Source organism: Pseudophryne corroboree, chromosome 3, assembly GCF_028390025.1.
Source record: "Pseudophryne corroboree isolate aPseCor3 chromosome 3, aPseCor3.hap2, whole genome shotgun sequence".
In the NCBI taxonomy this organism is placed as follows: domain Eukaryota; kingdom Metazoa; phylum Chordata; class Amphibia; order Anura; family Myobatrachidae; genus Pseudophryne; species Pseudophryne corroboree.
Genome location: NC_086446.1, coordinates 797,330,856 through 797,351,597, shown reverse-complemented (window position 1 = coordinate 797,351,597; position 20,742 = coordinate 797,330,856). Strand labels below are relative to the sequence as shown.

The 20,742-nt window shown below is 47.7% G+C and overlaps 1 protein-coding gene across 2 annotated transcripts in view; it reads left to right on the top strand.

The window, feature by feature from the left end:
- The window catches only part of LOC135056909 (rap1 GTPase-activating protein 1-like), a 311,987-nt gene that overhangs the window by 227,535 nt on the left and 63,710 nt on the right, over window positions 1-20,742 (top strand). The gene's annotated exons all lie outside the window — the stretch shown is intronic.

Here is a 20,742-nt window from a genome sequence, read left to right as displayed (position 1 = left end):
AAGTATAAGGCTTGTTTTCAGAAATAAAGGCCGCCACACACAATCGGTACAGTCACAAATGATGTGAAACTACAATTCTCAGTGCGTCCATCAGGATCATTTACATCTCCTAAGCCTAGAACACGCTTGTGTGTGCCGGGCTGCAGTGTGGCCGGTGAGGCGCTTAAAATATATTTTTTCTGTGTTTCTTTTTTCTAAGGGTGCATGGCCACGCCTCCTGTGATTAGGACACACACCCTGAAAAGTACCTGGGCCCAGACAGGCTCTCTACTGCCCTGGGTAAGGACGATGGCATGTAGGCATGAATACCTCGTACATTATCAGCCCCAACGTCTCCTTAAATACCAAAAAGGTCACTATTAGCATCATTGTGTTTGAGACATATAGGGGGGTATTCAATTATTGGCTGATTTTTGGGGCATTTTTAGGGTGAATTAAATTCACCCTATTCAATGCCTGCGCCAGTTTTTCGACTGATCGAATTTGCAGCCTTTTTACCCATTTTCGGGTCTGTTTTCGCCTATGCCGATTCGACAAAAAAAAAGTGAAAAGGCATGGGCGAAAAATGACCCGCTATTGAATACCCCCCATAATGGTAAAGCTGCCACTTTGGATTTTTTAGCAACTGTGTGTTCATTTGTTGGCCATACAACATCATGCTGACATAATGATGGACCTATTTAAATGTGGAGGCCTGGAGCTGTAGCACCTACCCTACCATTGTGACTGTGGCCCTGCTGGTGAGGGAAACACATAACACTGCAATATAATGTAAAACTCAAGATGCAGTACTACACCCTACCAAAAGGAGCTACCCAAAAAAAAAACAAGTTTCTGCAGCGGGGTACACTGGGATTCCACAGGGAATACATCGGGGTTGTAGAGTTGGATCTTGATCCGAGGAACCAACAGGCTAAAGCTTTGACTGTTCCCAGGATAATTGCACCGCCTCCTCTATAACCCCGCCTCCAGGCACTGGAGCTCAGTTTTAAAGTTGGTGCCTGCAGATCAGATCACTAACAGGTGGGGCTGCGCTAGGCAGCCCTGAAAAGAGCTTTTTAAGAAGACTTCAAGGGCTGCAGCACTGTTTGTCAGTCTGACATTCTGTGCTGCGGCTCCATCACCTGCCCAGCAGCGCTGCATACTCCCGTGGCCTGATTCCCGGGTGCTTGCAGCGGAGGCGCTCCGGACTTCAGGCACACCACCGCTGCTGCTCTCCTGGATCGCGTGGCTGCACTGCAGGGAGGAGGTAAGAGGGTCCCCAGGTGAGACCCGCCAGTAAAGCACGATCCGGTTGCCATCATAGGAGATGGACTGCGACGCTGGTGTGGTCACTGTGGCCGTGCAGGGACCCCACTACATCCACCAGGGCAGGGAGCACAAGTCGGATTTCTTAAAATCCGTTTAACATAGGCTCCACAGTACCCGGTGGTGAGGACCAGCAGAGAGGATATGGCGCTGACCTGTAGCCCCTCCCCCAGCTCCTGGCGCCATCTACTGCTAGTGTTCCCGCCCTGGAGCTGCATCTCTCTCTCTCCCTCACTCCCTGTCAGCGTTTGGGCGCCAATTACACACAGCTGCGCTGATCTCCGGGACTGCCGGGCACTGTCTCCTCTGTAAAGCCGCCTGTCTTATCAGCGCTGTGATTTTACAGACACTTAAGTATTCTACATGTCATTTTAGACAGTGTTAGTTAAGAGCAAGTGTACTGCTACCTGAATATTTAGTACAAGTATTCTGTGATATACATCCAGTATTTATTGTGCATTTCTATATCTGAGATATACACATATATATATATATATATATATACACACACACACACACATACTTACATACATACATACATACACAGTATATATGTACATACACTCTAGTCCAGTGCAGTTTATTGTTTATATGCAATAACTTCTGCATTGTACATGTGACTGAGTGTGCCTGTAGCTGCCGTGTGGGCTTCCTTTCCGTGTATCCCACTGCTTGCTATCACTATATTCTGTACCCTGTCGGGCTAGGTGCGTCAGGATCCAGGGCCAGATGGGCCGGTCCAGCAGACAGCCAGGGCTGCTGTGAAGGAAACATTTTTTTACGTCTTTCAGCAGGTGTCCGCCCACTGAGCCCCGCGGTTCTGAGCAGCCAGCAGCAGCAGAACGGAAATGGCAGCCGGCAGCAGGTACAGTATGACCGGAGGGGAGTGTTGAGAAGACAGAGCTGACGGAGGTGTCAGCCGCTGGTGACATGCATGCCCGGGGAACATAGCGTGGACAGGAGCAGGGACTAGGGCGGCTGGCAGCCAGAGATGGAGCAGGGACTGCGGCTGCACTGCTCACCTGCCAGCACCCAAATCGAGAAGACCCGGCGGAGTCAAGTAGGCAAGGTGAGGGTGGTGGGGTGGGGAGCCACGTAGGAGAAGCAGAGTAAAGTACTGTATGTTTCCCTCTCATTGTTCCAGGATCTCAGGATAGGGACTGATCCATTTAATTATGTATAGCTTTGCGGTTTTGTTTTTATATTATACATCTTTATACAGCAGCCATAGAATGACAGTACTGTGTATAGCTATAATCTCTATACATCCAGGTGTATATCATATACTACACACTTTCTTTATATACTAAGTGTGTATGTATATTTTATAAATGTATGTATGTAATATATCTTTGTAGGGACATGTTTATTAATCGGCATATCTATCTATCTATAATGCATTGTATGTGTAGTTGTGTACATGTACTATCTATCTATCTATCTATCTATCATCTATCGCATATCTATCTATAATGCATTGTATGTGTAGTTGTGTACATGTACTATCTATCTATCTATCTATCATCTATTGCATATCTATCTATCTATAATGCATTGTATGTGTAGTTGTGTACATGTACTATCTATCGCATATCTATCTATCTGTCTATCTATCGCATATCTATCTATCTGTCTATCTATCGCATATCTATCTATCTGTCTATCTATCGCATATCTATCTATCTATCTATCGCATATCTATCTATCGCATATCTATCGCATATCTATCGCATATCTATCGCATATCTATCTATCTATAATGCATTGTATGTGTAGTTGTGTACATGTACTATCTATCTATCGCATATCTAGCTATCGCATATCTTTCTATCTATCGCATATCTATCTATCTTTCTATCTATCGCATATCTATCTATCTACAGTATACACATATTTTGAAATGAAAATATTAGTGTACCTACAGCAGAATGTTCATTCATTTATGAAGGACTACTTATTTTTCTCTTGATTTCATGTACGGATGGTGTAATGGTTAGCATTACTGCCTCACAGCACTGAGGTCATGGGTTTGATTCCTGCCAAGGGCCTAATTATGTGGAGTTTGTATAATCTCCCCGTGCTTGCGTGGGTTTACTTCGGGTTCTTTGGCTTTCTCCCACACTCCAAAAATATACTGGGATGGTAATTGGCTCGTGACGACAAAAATGAACCTTAATGTGTAAGCAGAGCATTCTGTCCCTCCTGGAGAGGGTCATGTTGGGAGGTATGATTTAACCAGTGTCAATCTTTTGGTCAGATACATGCTCATTCCTGTGGTTGCATACATCCCAACATGACCCTCTCCAGGATGGACACAATGCTCTGCTTCTGGACTTCTCTTAATTTATGATTGCCATCACCTGTGTTGAACAGGTGAATGGATAAAAAAGGTGTTTCAGCACAGGTGATGGAAATCATAGATTATTAGGGAGGTCCAGGAGTAGACCATTCTGTCCCTCCTGGAGTGGGTCATGTTGAGAGGTATGCTCTTTAAATGCCAGCTGCCTATTTTTAGTCCCAGTCCGGCCCTGTCAGGGTCTATTAGTTATATAGTGCTACACAGGATATACAATTTCTGTATTTCTCTAACGTCCTAAGTGGATGCTGGGGACTCCGTAAGGACCATGGGGAATAGCGGCTCCGCAGGAGACTGGGCACATCTAAAGAAAGCTTTAGGACTATCTGGTGTGGACTGGCTCCTCCCCCTATGACCCTCCTCCAAGCCTCAGTTAGATCTCTGTGCCCGAACGAGAAGGGTGCACACTAGGGGCTCTCCTGAGCTTCTTAGTGAAAGTTTTAGATTAGGTTTTTTATTTTCAGTGAGACCTGCTGGCAACAGGCTCACTGCATCGAGGGACTAAGGGGAGAAGAAGCGAACTCACCTGCGTGCAGAGTGGATTGGGCTTCTTAGGCTACTGGACATTAGCTCCAGAGGGACGATCACAGGCCCAGCTTGGATGGGTCCCAGAGCCGCGCCGCCGGCCCCCTTACAGAGCCAGAAGGCAGAAGAGGTCCGGAAAATCGGCGGCAGAAGACGTCCTGTCTTCAACAAGGTAGCGCACAGCACTGCAGCTGTGCGCCATTGCTCTCAGCACACTTCACACTTCGGTCACTGAGGGTGCAGGGCGCTGGGGGGGGGCGCCCTGAGACGCAATAAAAACACCTTGGATGGCAAAAAAAATGCATCACATATAGCTCCTGGGCTATATGGATGCATTTAACCCCTGCCAGAATCCATAAAAAAGCAGGAGAAAAGTCCGCGAAAAAGGGGCGGAGCCTATCTCCTCAGCACACTGGCGCCATTTTCCCTCACAGCTCCGTTGGAGGGAAGCTCCCTGTCTCTCCCCTGCAGTCACTACACTACAGAAAGGGTTAAAAAAAGAGAGGGGGGCACTAATTAGGCGCAGTATTAACTATACAGCAGCTATAAGGGGAAAAACACTTATATAAGGTTATCCCTGTATATATATAGCGCTCTGGTGTGTGCTGGCAAACTCTCCCTCTGTCTCCACAAAGGGCTAGTGGGGTCCTGTCCTCTATTAGAGCATTCCCTGTGTGTGTGCTGTATGTCGGTACTTTTGTGTCGACATGTATGAGGAGAAAAATGATGTGGAGACGGAGCAGATTGCCTGTAATAGTGATGTCACCCCCTAGGGGGTCGACACCTGAGTGGATGAACTGTTGGAAGGAATTACGTGACAGTGTCAGCTCTGTATAAAAGACAGTGGTTGACATGAGACAGCCGGCTACTCAGCTTGTGCATGTCCAGACGTCTCATAGGCCGTCAGGGGCTCTAAAGCTCCCGTTACCTCAGATGGCAGATATAGACGCCGACACGGATACTGACTCCAGTGTCGACGGTGAAGAGACGAATGTGACTTCCAGTAGGGCCACACGTTACATGATTGAGGCAATGAAAAATGTTTTTACACATTTCTGATAATACGAGTACCACCAAAAAAGGGGTATTATGTTCGGTGAGGAAAAACTACCTGTAGTTTTCCTGAATCTGAGAAATTAAATGAGGTGTGTGATGATGCGTGGGTTTTCCCCCGATAACAACGGATAATTTCTAAAATGTTATTGGCATTATATCCTTTCCCGCCAGAGGTTAGGGTGCGTTTGGAAACACCCCCTAGGGGGGATAAAGCGCTCACACGCTTGTAAGGGCTCTACCTTCGCCTGAGATGGCCGCCCTTAAGGATCCTGCTGAGAGAAAGCAGGAGGGTATCCTAAAAGGTATTTACACACATACTGGTGTTATACTGCGACCAGCAATCGCCTCAGCCTGGATGTGCAGTGCTGGGTTGGCGTGGTCGGATTCCCTGACTGAAAATATTGATACCCTAGATAGGGACAGTATATTTTTGCCTATAGAGCATTTAAAAGATGCATTTTTATATATGCGTGATGCACAGCGGAATATTTGCCGACTGGCATCAAGTCTAAGCGCGTTGTCCATTTCTACCAGTAGAGGGTTATGGACACGTCAGTGGTCAGGTGATGCGTATTCCAAACGGCATTTGGAAGTATTGCTTTATTAAGGGAGGAGTTATTTGGGGTCGGTCTTTCAGACCTGGTGGCCACGGCAACAGCTGGGAATTCCACGTTTGTACCCCAGGTCGCCTCTCAACATGAGAAGACGCCGTATTATCAGGCGCAGTCTTTTCGTGGACAAGCGGGCAAAAGGTTCCTCATTTCTGCCCCGTGACAGAGGGAGAGGAAAAAGGCTGCAGAAATCAGCCAGTTCCCAGGAACAGAAACCCTCTCCCGCCTCTGCCAAGCCCTCAGTATACGCTGGGGCTTTACAAGCAGAATCAGGCACGGTGGGGGGCCCGTCTCAATGAATTTCAGCGCGCAGTGGGCTCACTCGCAAGTAGACCCCTGGATCCTTCAGGTGATATCTCAGGGGTACAAATTAGAATTCGAGACGTCTCCCCCTCGCCGTTTCCTAAAGTCGGCTTTACCGATGTCTCCTTCTGACAGGGAGACAGTTTTGGAAGCCATTCACAAGCTGTATTCCCAGCAGGTGATAATCAAGATACCCCTCCTGCAACAGGGAACGGGGTATTATTCCACACTGTTGTGGTACCGAAGCCGGACGGCTCGGTGAGACCGATTCTAAATCTAAAATCTTTGAACACTTACGTACAGAGGTTCAAATTCAAGATTGAGTCACTCAGAGCAGTGATTGCGAACCTGGAAGAAGGGGACTACATGATGTCTCGGGACATCAAGGATGCTTACCTTCATGTCAAAATTTACCCTTCTCACCAAGGGTACCTCAGGTTTAGGGTACAGAACTGTCACTATCAGTTCAGACGCTGCCGTATGGATGGTACACGGCACCCCGGGTCTTTACCAAGGTAATGGCCGAAATGATGATATTCCTTCGAAGGAAGTGAATTTTAGTTATCCCTTCCTTGGACAATTCCCTGATAAGGGTAAGATCCAGGGAACAGTTGGAGGTCGGTGTAGCACTATCTCAGGTAGTGTTGCGGCAGCACGATTGGATTCTCAATATTCCAAAATCGCACCTGGTTCCGACGACGTGTCTTCTGTTCCTAGGGATGATCCTGGACAGTCCAGAAAAAGGTGTTTCTCCCGGAGGAGAAAGCCAGGGAGTTATCCGAGCTAGTCAGGAACCTCCTAAAACCGAGCCAAGTCTCAGTGCATCAATGCACAAGGGTTCTGGGTAAAATGGTGGCTTCCTACGAAGCAATCCCATTCGGCAGATTCCACGCAAGAACTTTCCAGTGGGACCTGCGGGACAAATGGTCCGGATCGCATCTTCAGATGCATCAGCGGATAACCCTGTCACCAAGGACAAGGGTGTCCCTCCTGTGGTGGTTGCAGAGTGCTCATCTTCTAGAGGGCCGCAGATTAGGCATTCAGGACTGGGTCCTGGTGACCACTGATGCCAGCCTGCGAGGCTGGGGAGCAGTCACACAGGGAAGGAATATCCAGGGCTTATGGTCAAGCCTGGAGACATCACTTCACATAAATATCCTGAAGCTAAGGGACATTTACAATGCTCTAAGCTTAGCAAGACCTCTGCTTCAAGGTCAGCCGGTGTTGATCCAGTCGGACAACATCACGGCAGTCACCCACGTAAACAGACAGGGTGGCACAAGAAGCAGGAGGGCAATGGCAGAAGCTGCAAGGATTCTTCGCTGGGCGGAAAATCATGTGATAGCACTGTCAGCAGTATTCATTCCGGGAGTGGACAACTGGGAAGCAGACTTCCTCAGCACGACCTCCACCCGGGAGAGTGGGGACTTCACCCAGAAGTCTTCCACATGATTAAAAACTCGACATGTATTGCGCCAGGTCCAGGGACCCTCAGGCAATAAGCTGTAGACGCTCTGGTAACACCGTGGGTGTACCAGTCAGGGTATGTGTTCCCTCCTCTGCCTCTCATACCCAAGGTACTGAGATTGATAAGATGGAGAGGAGTAAGCACTATATTCGTGGTTTCGGATTGGCCAAGAAGGACTTGGTAACCGGAACTTCAAGAGATGCTCACGGAGGATCCGTGGCCTCTACCTCTAAGAAGGGACCTGCTCCAGCAAGGACCCTGTCTGTTCCAAGACTTACCGCGGCTGCGTTTGACGGCATGGCGGTTGAACGCCGGATCCTGAAGGAAAAAAGGCATTCCGGATGAAGTCATCCCTATCCTGATCAAAGCCAGGAAGGATGTAACTGCAAAAACATTATCACCGCAATTGGCGAAAATATGTTGCGTGGTGCGAGGCCAGTAAGGCCCGACGGAGGAAATTCAACTGGGTCGATTCCTACATTTCCTGCAAACAGGAGTGTCTATGGGCCTGAAATTGGGGTCCATTAAGGTTCAAATTTCGGCCCTGTCAATTTTCTTCCAAAAAGAACTAGCTTCAGTCCCTGAAGTTCAGACGTTTGTAAAAGGGGTACTGCATATACAGCCTCCTTTTGTGCCTCCAGTGGCACTTTGGGATCTCAATGTAGTTTTGGGTTCCAAAAGTCACATTGGTTTGAACCACTTAAATCTGTGGAGTTAAAATATCTCACATGGAAAGTGGTCATGCTGTTGGCCCTGGCCTGGGCCAGGCGCGTGTCAGAATTGGCGGCTTTATCCTGAAAAAGCCCTTATCTGATTTTCCATTCGGACAGGGCGGAATTGAGGACTCGTCCTCAGTTTCTCCCCAAGGTGGTTTCAGCGTCTCACCTGAACCAACCTATTGGTGGTGCCTGCGGCTACTAGGGACTTGGAGGCCTCCAAGTTGCTAGACGTTGTCAGTGCCCTGAAAATATGTGTTTCCAGGACGGCTGGAGTCAGGAAATCTGACTCGCTGTTTATCCTGTGTGCACCCAACAAGCTGGGTGCTCCTGCTTCTAAGCAGACTATTGCTCGTTGGATTGGTAGTACAATTCAGCTTGCACATTCTGTGGCAGGCCTGCCACAGCCAAAAATCTGTAAATGCCCACTCCACAAGGAAGGTGGGCTCATCTTGGGCGGCTGCCCGAGGGGTCTCGGCTTTACAACTTTGCCGAGCAGCTACTTGGTCAGGAGCAAATACGTTTGTAAAATTCTACAAAATTGATATCCTGGCTGAGGAGGACCTGGAGTTCTCTCATTTGGTGCTGCAGAGTCATCCGCACTCTCCCGCCCGTTTGGGAGCTTTGGTATAATCCCCATGGTCCTTACGGAGTCCCCAGCATCCACTTAGGACGTTAGAGAAAATAAGAATTTACTTACCGATAATTCTATTTCTCATAGTCCGTAGTGGATGCTGGGCGCCCATCCCAAGTGCGGATTGTCTGCAATACTTGTACATAGTTATTGTTACAAAAATCGGGTTATTATTGTTGTGAGCCATCTTTCAGAGGCTCCTCTGTTATCATGCTGTTAACTGGGTTCAGATCACAGGTTATACGGTGTGATTGGTGTGGCTGGTATGAGTCTTACCCGGGATTCAAAATCCTTCCTTATTGTGTACGCTCGTCCGGGCACAGTATCCTAACTGAGGCTTGGAGGAGGGTCATAGGGGGAGGAGCCAGTGCACACCAGATAGTCCTAAAGCTTTCTTTAGATGTGCCCAGTCTCCTGCGGAGCCGCTATTCCCCATGGTCCTTACGGAGTCCCCAGCATCCACTACGGACTATGAGAAATAGAATTATCGGTAAGTAAATTCTTTTTTTTTTTTCTGTGTATTTCAGTCACCTCATGCCGCTTTAATCCTCTGTTTGTGCTCTGTATTAACCGACACATAACACAGGGGGTTATTTGCAGGTATTGTACTGTTACGCTCTAAGGCTACATTCACTATAATGTCCGCGGGAAATCCGCGGACGCTCCTGCATCTTGCAGTCCTAGTGCCATGGATTTACCTGAGGGGGAAGGTTTAGCTAATGGTTCAGGCACTGTGTGCCATACGCCTTCCAGTCAACCCGCAGCACCTGTGGCAAATCAGTTACCACCTTGGGTAGCGGTCTCAAGTATGCTCAATACAATTGTGACTCGCCTTACACCCCCTGTGGTACCTCCTGTGTCATTGCAGCAACATATTGTCCCTGTAGTTAATCCGCCTTGGGGCGGACAACTTGTCTACCCAGTTACAGCAATTAAATCAATCTTTGGTTAGACAGAAGCCTACCCCTCGCCCGGTTGGGGTCAAGGGGTCAGTTAAGCAGGCCATTTCCTCCTCACAATCCACAAATATTTCGGATAATTCTTCTGATGAGGATGGGGAATATACAGATCCATCAGACACTGATACAGCAGCTTCTGACGAGGATGCTACAACCCAGGGTGGGAGGCCGACTTCTGCGGTTCGCTCAGGTTTGGTTAAAGACCACTTCGGATGCCTTGGTGCGGGAAGTTGTCTCTCACGGATAAGCACTCTCTTTCAAGAGATGTCCCCCTCGCCAGTTCGGCACAACGGCTATCCCTTTAGACCCGTTTAAAGCACAAGTTCTACACTGGGTTATGCAATCTCTCCTCGACACAGGAGTGGTTGTGCCGGTACCTCTGTCCCAGAGAGACAGGGGATACTATTCGACCCCATTTCTAATTCCGAAACCAAATGGGTCCTTCCGGCCTATTCTCAACCTCAAATCATTTAACAAGTTTATGAGAGCGTCCAAATTCCGTATGGAAACTCTGCGCTCTATTGTACTGGCCATGAAACCCGAAGACTACATGGTATCCCTGGACATACAGGACGCTTATTTGCATATACCTATTGCCATATCGCATCAGCAATATCTGCTGTTTGCTATTGGCAACCTACATTATCAATTCCAGGCTCTGCCATTTGGATTGACCACGGCTACTCGGATTTTTACCAAGGTAATAGCCGTAATGACGGCCCATCTCCGTCGTCAGGGAATCAGGATACTGCCGTATCTGGACGACTTGCTGATCCTGGCGAGCTCCCAAGATGTTCTCCTCAGTCATCTGGAGCTGACAGTACAATTCCTGCAAGCCCACGGGTGGCTCATCAACTGGAAAAAATCCTCCCTGGTCCCAGCTCGGAGCATGGTGCACCTGGAGCACTGCTGGACACACACAGTCAGCGATTGTTTCTGTCTCCAGAGAAGATCCTGAAAATTCAGGACAGGATCAGATACTCAGCGATGCAAGTACTAGGCCTCATGGTGTCGGCATTCGACATTGTGGAGTACGCTCAATTTCATTCCCGCCCTCTGCAGAGGTTAATCCTCCTCAAGTGGGACGGCCTGCCTCACCGGATCAGGTCTCAAAAGATCTCCTTGACTCCGGAGGTCCGTCTGTCCCTGAGCTGGTGGCTACAGGACCAACAATTGAGCAGGGGCCGTCCCTTCTGGATCTCTAACTGGGTCCTTCTGACAATGGATGCCAGTCTGAGAGGTTGGGGCGCGGTGTTGGAGCAACACTCTCTTCAGGGTCGGTGGACCAGGGAGGAATATCTCCTCCCGATAAACATTCTGGAATTAAGGGCAGTGCTCAATGCATTGAGACTTGCCTTGCCTCTAATACAGAACAGGCCTGTTCAAGTACAGTCAGACAAAGCTACCACGGTGGCGTACATAAATCATCAAGGCGGCACTCCTCCATTGGGCGGAACGCCATCTGCCAGCAATATCGGCAGTGTTCATTCCGGGAGTCCTCAACTAGGAAGTGTATTTCAGAACGTGCAAGCCGGAGAGTGGAGTCTTCATCCGGAGGTCTTTCAACTCCTGGTGGACAAGTGGGGCCTGCCAGATGTAGACCTGATGGCGTCTCAACACAATCACAAGTTTCCGGTCTTCGGTTCAAGGACAAGGGATCCCCAAGCAGCGTTCGTGGATGCACTGGCAATTCCATGGAACTTCCGGCTGCCCCACGTGTTCCCCCCAGTGTCACTCCTGCCCAGGGTTCTGCGGAAGTTCAAGCACGAAAGAGGAATCCTTCTAGTCGCTCCAGCGTGGCCCAGACGGCATTGGTTCTCAGACCTGCAGGGTCTCTCGATAGAGCGTCCTCTTTTAGCCCAGACATCCTTGGTTCAGGGCCCTTGTGTCCACCCGGACCTGGCCAAACTGGCTTTGACAGGCGTGGCTCTTGAAACTTCACTCCTGAGGGCCAAAGGTTTCTCTGAGGCGGTTATCCAAACTATGCTTAAGGCCCGCAAGCCGGCTTCTGCACGGATTTATTACAGGGTCTGGAATTCTTACTTCACCTGGTGTGCTGCTAAGAATTATAATGCTTACAAATTCAGTACTTCCAGACTTCTGCCTTTTTTGCAAAAAGGCCTGGATTTAGGACTTCGTCTGGCCTGCCTCGTCGGTGTGGTTTCAGAGAAAAATTTATGTCTCTACCTGACGTTCATACATTCAGTGTGTATTACGGATTCAGCCTCCCTATGTCCCTCCTGTGGCTCCATGGGATCTGTCTGTTGTCCTTAATGCCCTGCAAGAGTCTCCATTTGAACCTCTTGAAACAGTGGAGCTTAAATGGCTCTCAGCCAAGGTCCTGTTTTTACTGGCTATTGCCTCTGCGAGAAGGGTTTCGGACTTAGGAGCATTGTCCTGTCGTCCGCCCTCTCATATTTCATTGTGACCGGGCAGTTCTTAGGACTCGCTCAGGTTATTTGCCTAAAGTGGTATCATCTTTTCACCTTAACCAAGAGATTGTGGTTCCGGCCTTCAACTCTTCTGGATTGTCCTCCAAAGAATGGTCTTTGGATGTGGTACGGGCTCTCCGTATCTACGTGGAGAGGACTGCCTCCATTAGGAGGTCAGATTCCTTGTTTGTACTTTTTGGATTTCACAAACGTGGCTGGCCTGCGACTAAGCAAACATTGGCCAGTTGGATTAGAATGGTGATTGCACAAGCCTATGCACAGGCTGGACTCCCAGCGCTTGCTGCTATCAAAGCCCATTCTACTCGGTCTGTTGGACCTTCTTGGGCGGCACGCCACGGCGCATCCGCTGAACAATTGTGCAAGGCGGCTACGTGGTCCTCAGTGAACACGTTCATCAGGTTCTATGCCTTTGATACTTCCGCCTCCCAGGATCCTTCCTTTGGACGCCGGGTTCTCATTCCCGCTAAGGTGCGTCCCCTCTCTTGAGAAACTGCTTTAGGACATACCTGATGTATTCCCTGTGGAATCCCAGTGTACCCCACTGCAGAAAAGGAGATTTATGGTAGACTTACCATGGTTAAATCTCTTTCTGCGAGATACACTGGATTCCACAGGGCACCCGCCCTGAAGCACTTAGCTTCTTTGGGTTCGTATGGCATTAGCCGCTAGTCCCTTCTGTCGTGAGAAGGTGGTTCTGTGTGACTAACATCTACCGTCTTTTACCTGCTACTGCATTGGACTGGTTAACAAAAAACTGAGCTCTAGTGCCTGGAGGCGGGGATATAGAGGAGGCGGTTCGGTGCATCCTGGGAACAGTCAAAGCTTTAGCAGGTTGGTGCCTCGGATCAAGATCCAACTCTACAACCCTGATGTATTCCCTGTGGAATCCAGTGTACCTCACAGAAAGAAATTTAACCATGGTAAGTCTACCATAAATCTACTTTAAAAAAAAAAAAAAAAAAAAACAGCACATCTGACACACACCACACCACCAACACCAGCAAACCATTACAACACAAAGGGAAAAAGCTAGTCACAATGGCAGGAAGATTGTCTATATTAAATATAATCACACTTATGTCAAAATACTTTTAACTAGAAAAACCATATCATCACCAATTAAACATCTCTCCCATAAATTATTGCACAAATAAACATTTTCCAAAAACACAACACACAATAACTTTTGATTTTAAAACATTACAATAAAACAGTCATACAAAAACATGCTATTAAAGTATTTTACATTGCATTAGCATGACATACAAATCCATTACACACCATATAATAATTACATGAAGTATTTACAAAAAATAATAATAATTATATATATATATATATATATATATATATATATATATTTTTTTTTTTTTTTATTTATTTATTTATTTTCATTTTTTTTTAAACAGCAAAGTGTGTGTATGCTTACCAGCCTTCCTAGGGGCATCTGAGACCCGTACAGAAGTCGCTCTGACCACCTCTGGTGGAATAAGTGCCTGTAGGGGCTCCTCATACTCCAATTAGCTTGCTACAAAAGGGGGGCCACCTCCACTCATGCGGGCAGACTTGGCCTCCTTGGCCATTTTGGCTTTCACAAGTCTTCTTATATCATAAAACCGCTTCCGGCAGGTCCCCTCCGTACGGTGCACCAGGCCTTTGCAGTTGACAGCGCTCACGACCCTCTGCCAGATTACATTTTTCTTACGGCTAGAGACCTTTGCCGCCCCACGGCCAAACAGCTGGCGGTGGTTCTTCATGATCTCCTGCACCAGGGCCATGTTTTCCGAGAACGTAAATTTGACGTTGCGGCCCGTCTTGGTCCTGATGCGCGGCTTAGTAACCTGCTCACTCTCACTAGAAGAAGAGTGAGGTGCCTCCTCTGCCACTTCCGACTCAAACATAACACAAAAAAAACACAAAACCAAGAAAATGAAAAAAGGACAGAAACACACTCCTCCACTTCAAGTAGACAAACCGCACACACCACACAAACAATGACAAAATACTTTAAATAAAATAAGACAATGACAGAAAAAGCAGACAAACCAATAATAAACAAGACAATAATAAATGCAATACAACTTACACACATACAATACAACTCTCAGCAATCAAATATATAAAGCACAACACTCCCACCCACACCAACTCCTCAATACACCACCTCTCCAGCACGCATCTAACTAAACCCATGAGGTTCGGACTGTTTGGGGCGTATTTATAAACCAGTACCATGACACTCCCATGTACAACCAATCACGCACGTTTCTGTAACTTTTTCCGGCTTCGGACATATTTCTCAGTATGCTGCCTCTTTGGCATACCTCCCAACATGACCCTCTCAAGAAGGGACAAAATGCTCTGCTCCCGGACTTTTCTCTTAATTTAATGATTGCCTGCACCTGTGTTGAACAGGTTAATGCACAGGTTCTCAAACTCGGTCCTCAGGACCCCACACAGTGCATGTTTTGCAGGTCTCCTCACATAATCGCAAGTGAAATAATTAGCTCCACCTGTGAACCTTTTAAAATGTGTCAGTGAGTAATTAATACACCTGTGCACCTGCTGGGTTACCTACAAAACATGCACTGTGTGGGGTCCTGAGGACCGAGTTTGAGAATCTATGGGTTAATGGATGAGAAAGGTGTTTCAGCACAGGTGATGACTATCATAAATTAAGAGGGAAGTCCAGGAGCAGAGCATTGTGTCCCTCCTGGAATGTGTCATGTTGGGAGGTATGCGCTTTGGGGAAATACAAATCTTTTGACAAATACGGCTGGAAAACTGCCCCAAAATACGAATGCATACACCATTGGTAAACTCAAATTTGACAAAACACAGGAGCTTAGTAAATTTTAGTGTTATGAACAATTTGTGTATGTGAACGCACATTGACCAGTAGAGGTGACCCTGGATTGCATCTAAAGGAATACTATGGCTAATTCATACAGGCTACCAGTGAGACAAGTGTTTAGCTGATGAAAGGTGACAAATGACACTGTATGTGACTAAGCAAACATCCGCCCAGTATGCCATCACTGAGTACATTTCTAACACAGGTATTTACAATACAATACAAATCATAGTACAAGTATAATTTCATTTATACAAATTGGTTGCATAGTGTTCTCAGACAGATTGGAAGATATGAACATACTGTACGTTTAAATAGACAGGTGAGTTTGCATGACGGTGAGAGGCAGGAGAATTTTCTGGTGGTTCCTTAGCTGCAAGGATGATAGGATGTATGTTTCTGTCCTGTATAGGTCCAGAATAAGTTCTGAATATTCAGAATATTACATAACCCTTTAAAAAAAATAATGTTTTAATAAATAAAAAAAGCCATGACTAGCAAACATCTGACCAGCCTAGCAGTTATCCTTTGTGTTCAATAGGTCCAATCAAGGCCTAAACCACCTCTACTCAAGGCCTAACCCCCCTCCCCCAGCTTCTGAGCCTGCAATAAAAACACACATTGAGATAGCTGCAGATTACCAACACTTTAGGAAGTTAAAATAAACTGTTTTTATCTTAGTACATACTGATAACTGCTGATCTAAATATTGGCAGTGTATTTATATATTACATTCAGGCCGCAGCATATATATTCAGTAATTCAGCCCAGTACTACAAGGGTTCCGTGTATTTACCTGGAACTTGTACTTTTGCAGACTTATATCCATAAAAGTTTCTCTAACATCCATAAGGGATATGGGACTTATACTAGTACGATGGGGTATAGATGGGGTCCAAAGGAGACAATACACTTCAAATTTCTTCAACTGGGTGTGCTGGCTACTCCCCTCTATGCCCCCTCCCACAGCCAGTTTAGAAAAACATGCCCCCAGGAGAGGATACACACTCTGGGACTCCAGAGGAGTTTTTCTTCAGTTTATTTTCTCTTACGTCCTAGAGGATACTGGGGTTCCATTTAGTACCATGGGGTATAGACGGGTCCACTAGGAGCCATGGGTACTTTAAGAATTTGATAGTGTGGACTATCTCCTCCCTCTATGCCCCTCCTACCAGACTCGGTTTAGAAAATGTGTCCGGAGGAGCCGGTCACGCTTATGGAAGCTCCTGAAGAGTTTTCTGCATTTATTGTATATGTTTGTTATTTTCAGGCAGGGCTGGATGGCACCTGCCTACCTACTTTGTGGGACTTAGGGGGTGACGGCCAAACCTCTTGAAGGGTTAATGGTCCCATTTCCTGCTGACAGAACACTGAGCTCCTGAGGGAACTATTCACAAGCCCCACCACGGCGAGCGTACATTCCCGCAGCACGCCGCCACCCCTAACAGAGCCAGAAAAATGAAGAGTGGTGAGTACTAAGCCGGCGTCCCAGTTAGCGTGGCGCCGGCCATTATGGCGGCAGGAGGGTACGGAGACGCGCGGCTTCTAACCGGGGTGGAATGCGTCTCCAGACACAGTACACTGCTGCGTCTCAGTACACTGTACACGGTACCCACACTGGCAAATACAGACTTAAAACGGTTTTCTCTCCATTTTAGATTACCTCAGGCCAGTATAAAAAAGAGGGAAGACCGCGCGCCATTGAAGGGGCGGGGCCTTCACTATGAGCGGATCCAGCAGCTCACCAGCGCCATTTTCCCTCTGCAGTGGACACAGACGCTGACTGACAGGGACGCGCAGCTCCTCCGGTGTGACTCTAGTTTACCTCAGCGGTACCAAGGGGTCATAGCAGGGGGGGAGCGATTATTAGTGTACTAAGTCCCCAATCTGGGTACTTAGTCTGCGACCCGGCTAAGCTTGGCGTTAGTGATAAGGGCGCGGTGGGGGCTGGCTCCAATTAACTCTGTGCCTCCCTGAAGGGCTCTTTGTGGGTTAATTGTGCTTAACCTTTGTGTGTGTGTGTGTGTGTGTGTGTGTGTGTGTGTGTGTGTGTGTGTGTGTGTGTGTGTGTGTGTGTGTGTGTGTGTTGTCACATTTACATTATGTCAGGCAAAGAGTGTGTTTCTTGTACAGCAGAGTGTTCCTCTTCACCAGGGGGCTCACAACTGGGTACTCAGGGCAGTGCACCTTCCCTAAATAGCGGACCGGAATGGGTTAATTCCATTAAGGGAATGATCTCAAATATTTCTACAAAACTATCCCGCAATGAGAAAGAGACGCAATACTTTAGACAGACTGTGGATGAGTTTCTGAATAGAGACTCAGACCCCAAAACAGCATCTCAATCCCCTCCCGTTTGTCCACAAAAACCATCTCTGGCCCATATGCTGCAGTGTGACTCTGCCGCTGAGGGGTCAGACATGGAGGAGGGGGAGGTGGATATGGAAGGGGGTGGAATCCTCTTGAGGATAGAAAAAAATGGGAAAATCCACCGATAGTGGACGCATCAGTGTCCAGGCTGTCACAAAAAATTGTATTGCCTGTCCCGGGTGCAGCCTCCCTAAAAGACACGGCTGATCATAGAATTGAGTCCACACTCAACCCAGCTGCCGGGGTGGCCCAGAGACCCACTATAGCATGTGCGTGGATCACTAAAGCCATTGCAAAATGGTCAAGTAACCTAATTGAGGGATTAGATTCCTTACCTAGGGGGGAGATTGTTTTACTCCTGCAATATATACAGGGCTCTGCAAACTTTATGGTGGAAGCCATAAAAGAAATAGAATTGCTTAATGCACGCACAATTGCTATGGCAGTGTCAGCACGCAGGGGCTTGTGGCTACGCCAGTGGACTGCTGATGCGGAGTCCAGGAAAGGCGTGGAAGGTCTACCATTCACAGGAGAGGTCTTATTTGGAGATGAACTAGATAAATGGATCTCCAAAGCTACTGCGGGTAAGTCTACGTATCTTCCTTCCGCAGCTCCCCCAGCCAGGAAAGCTTATTCAGCTTCAAATTTACAGTCCTTTCGGACAGCCAAGTTCAAGGCTGCTTTTACAGCCTCCAGAGGCGCAAGAGGTAAACCATGCAAACCAGCAACTGCAGGTGCTCAGGAACACAGCTCAGGCTCTGCTTCCTGAAAGCCTTCAGCATGATGGTGGACCGCGATGCCTGGAAGACTGTCAGGTGGGAGCCCGACTAAAATTCTTCAGTCACATCTGGTCAAGTTCGTGCCGGGATCCCTGGGTCATAGATCTTATTTCCCAGGGCCACAGACTGGAGTTCCAAGAGCTACCACCTCACGGATTCTTTAAATCAGGCTTTCCAGTTTCACAAGAGGCAAGTATAACTTTACAGCACGCCATCCAAAAACTGGTACAGACTCAGGTCATTGTTCCAGTTCGACCTCATTGGCAAAACAAGGGGTACTATTTCAACTTGTTTGTGGTACCGAAACCGGACTGTTCGGTAAGGCCGATTCTGAACCTCAAGTCCTTGAACCCGTACTTCAGAGTGTTCAAATTCAAGATGGAGTCTCTGAGAGCGGTGATCTCAGGTCTGGAGGAAGGGTAATTCCTAATGGCTCTGGATATCAAGGATGCGTACCTTCACATTCCGATCTGGCTGCCTCATCAGGCTTATCTACGGTTGGCACTGCAGGACTGTCACTACCGGTTCCAGGCCCTGCTATTTGGTCTCTCCACAGCACCGAGGGTGTTCACCAAAGTGATGGCAGAGATGATGCTTCTACTCCGCAAACAGGGAGTGAACATAACTCCATACCTGGATGATCTTCTGATAAAGGCGCCGTACCAGGAGAGGTTGCTGGACAGCATTGGTCTCTCAACCAGAGTTCTCCTGGATCATGGGTGGATTCTGAACTTGCCGAAATCTCACCTAGAGCCAACACGTAGGCTTCCATTCCTGGGAATGATACTGGACACGGAGTCGCAGAAGGTGTTTCTTCCGTTGGAAAAGGTATTGGTGATCCAGTCAATGGTTTGGGATGTCCTGAAGCCAACCCGGATATCGGTGCATCTATGCATTCGCCTTCTGGGGAAAATGGTGGCCTCTTACAAGGCGCTTCAATACGGAAGGTTTCACGCAAGACCCTTCCAGCTCGATCTGTTGGACAAAAGGTCCGGTTCACATCTTCACATGCACCTGAGGATCCATCTGTCGCCAAAAGCCAGGATCTCCCTTCTGGGGTGGCTACAGACTTCTCACCTCGTCGAGGGTCAGAGGATCGGGATTCAAAATTGGATTCTGTTAACCACAGATGCAAGCCTCAGAGGTTGGGGAGCAGTCACTCAGGGGGTGCAATTTCAGGGAAGATGGTCAAGTCAGGAAGTCATCCTTCCAATATACATTCTGAAACTCGGGGCCACATACAACGCCCTTCAGCAGGCCTCACATCTTCTTCAAGATCAAGCCATTCAGGTCCAGTCGGACAATGTCACAGCAGTGACATACATAAACAGACAGGGCAGAACGAAGAGCAGAGCAGCAATGTCAGAGGTGTCAAGAATTCTTCTCTGGGCAGAAAAAAAACGCTGTGGCATTGTCAGCGGTCTTCATTCCGGGAATAGACAACTGGGAAGCGGACTTCCTTAGCAGACATGACCTGCACCTGGAGGAGTGATGCCTTCACCCAGAAGTGTTCAGGTGCTTGACACGTCGGTGGGGATATCCACAAATTGACATGATGGTCTCTTGTCTCAACAAGAAGCTCAAGCGGTATTGTTCCAGGTCCAGAGACCCACAGGCAGTGGCGGTAGACGCTCTGACGATTCCATAGGTCTATCAGATGGTGTACTTGTTTCCTCCACTTCCTCTGATCCCAAGAATTCTCAACAGATTAAAAAGAGAAAAGGTTCAATCAATACTCATTGTTATTGACTGGCCAAGAAGGGCCTGGTACGCGGACCTTCTGGAGATGCTCCTCGAAGATCCATGGCCTCTACCTCTTTGAGAGGATCTTCTGCAACAGGGCCCGTTCGTCTATCAAGACTTACTGCGGCTACGTTTGACGGCATGGATGTTGAACGGCTGATTCTAGCCAGGAGAGGGATCCCTGACAAGGTTATCCCGACTATGATCCAAGCCAGAAAGGGGGTAATGTCTAAACATTACCACTGTATTTGGAAAAAAATACGTCTCTTGGTGTGAGAGCAGAAATTATTCTGCGGTGGAATTTCATCTGGGACATTTCCTGCTTTTTCTGCAGGCAGGTGTGGATGTTGGCCTATGTCTGGGCTCCATAAAAGTCCAGATTTCGGCCTTGTCCATTTTCTTTCAGAAACAATTTTCTTCTCTCCCTGAGGTCCAGATGTTCATGAAAGGTGTTCTGCACATCCAACCTTCCTTTGTGCCTCCCACAGCACCTTGGGATCTCAATTTGGTGCTGCAGTTCCTCCAATCGGACTGGTTTGAACCGTTACAGGAGGTAGACGTAAAATATCTTACATGGAAGACCGTCACACTGTTTGCCTTGGCTTCA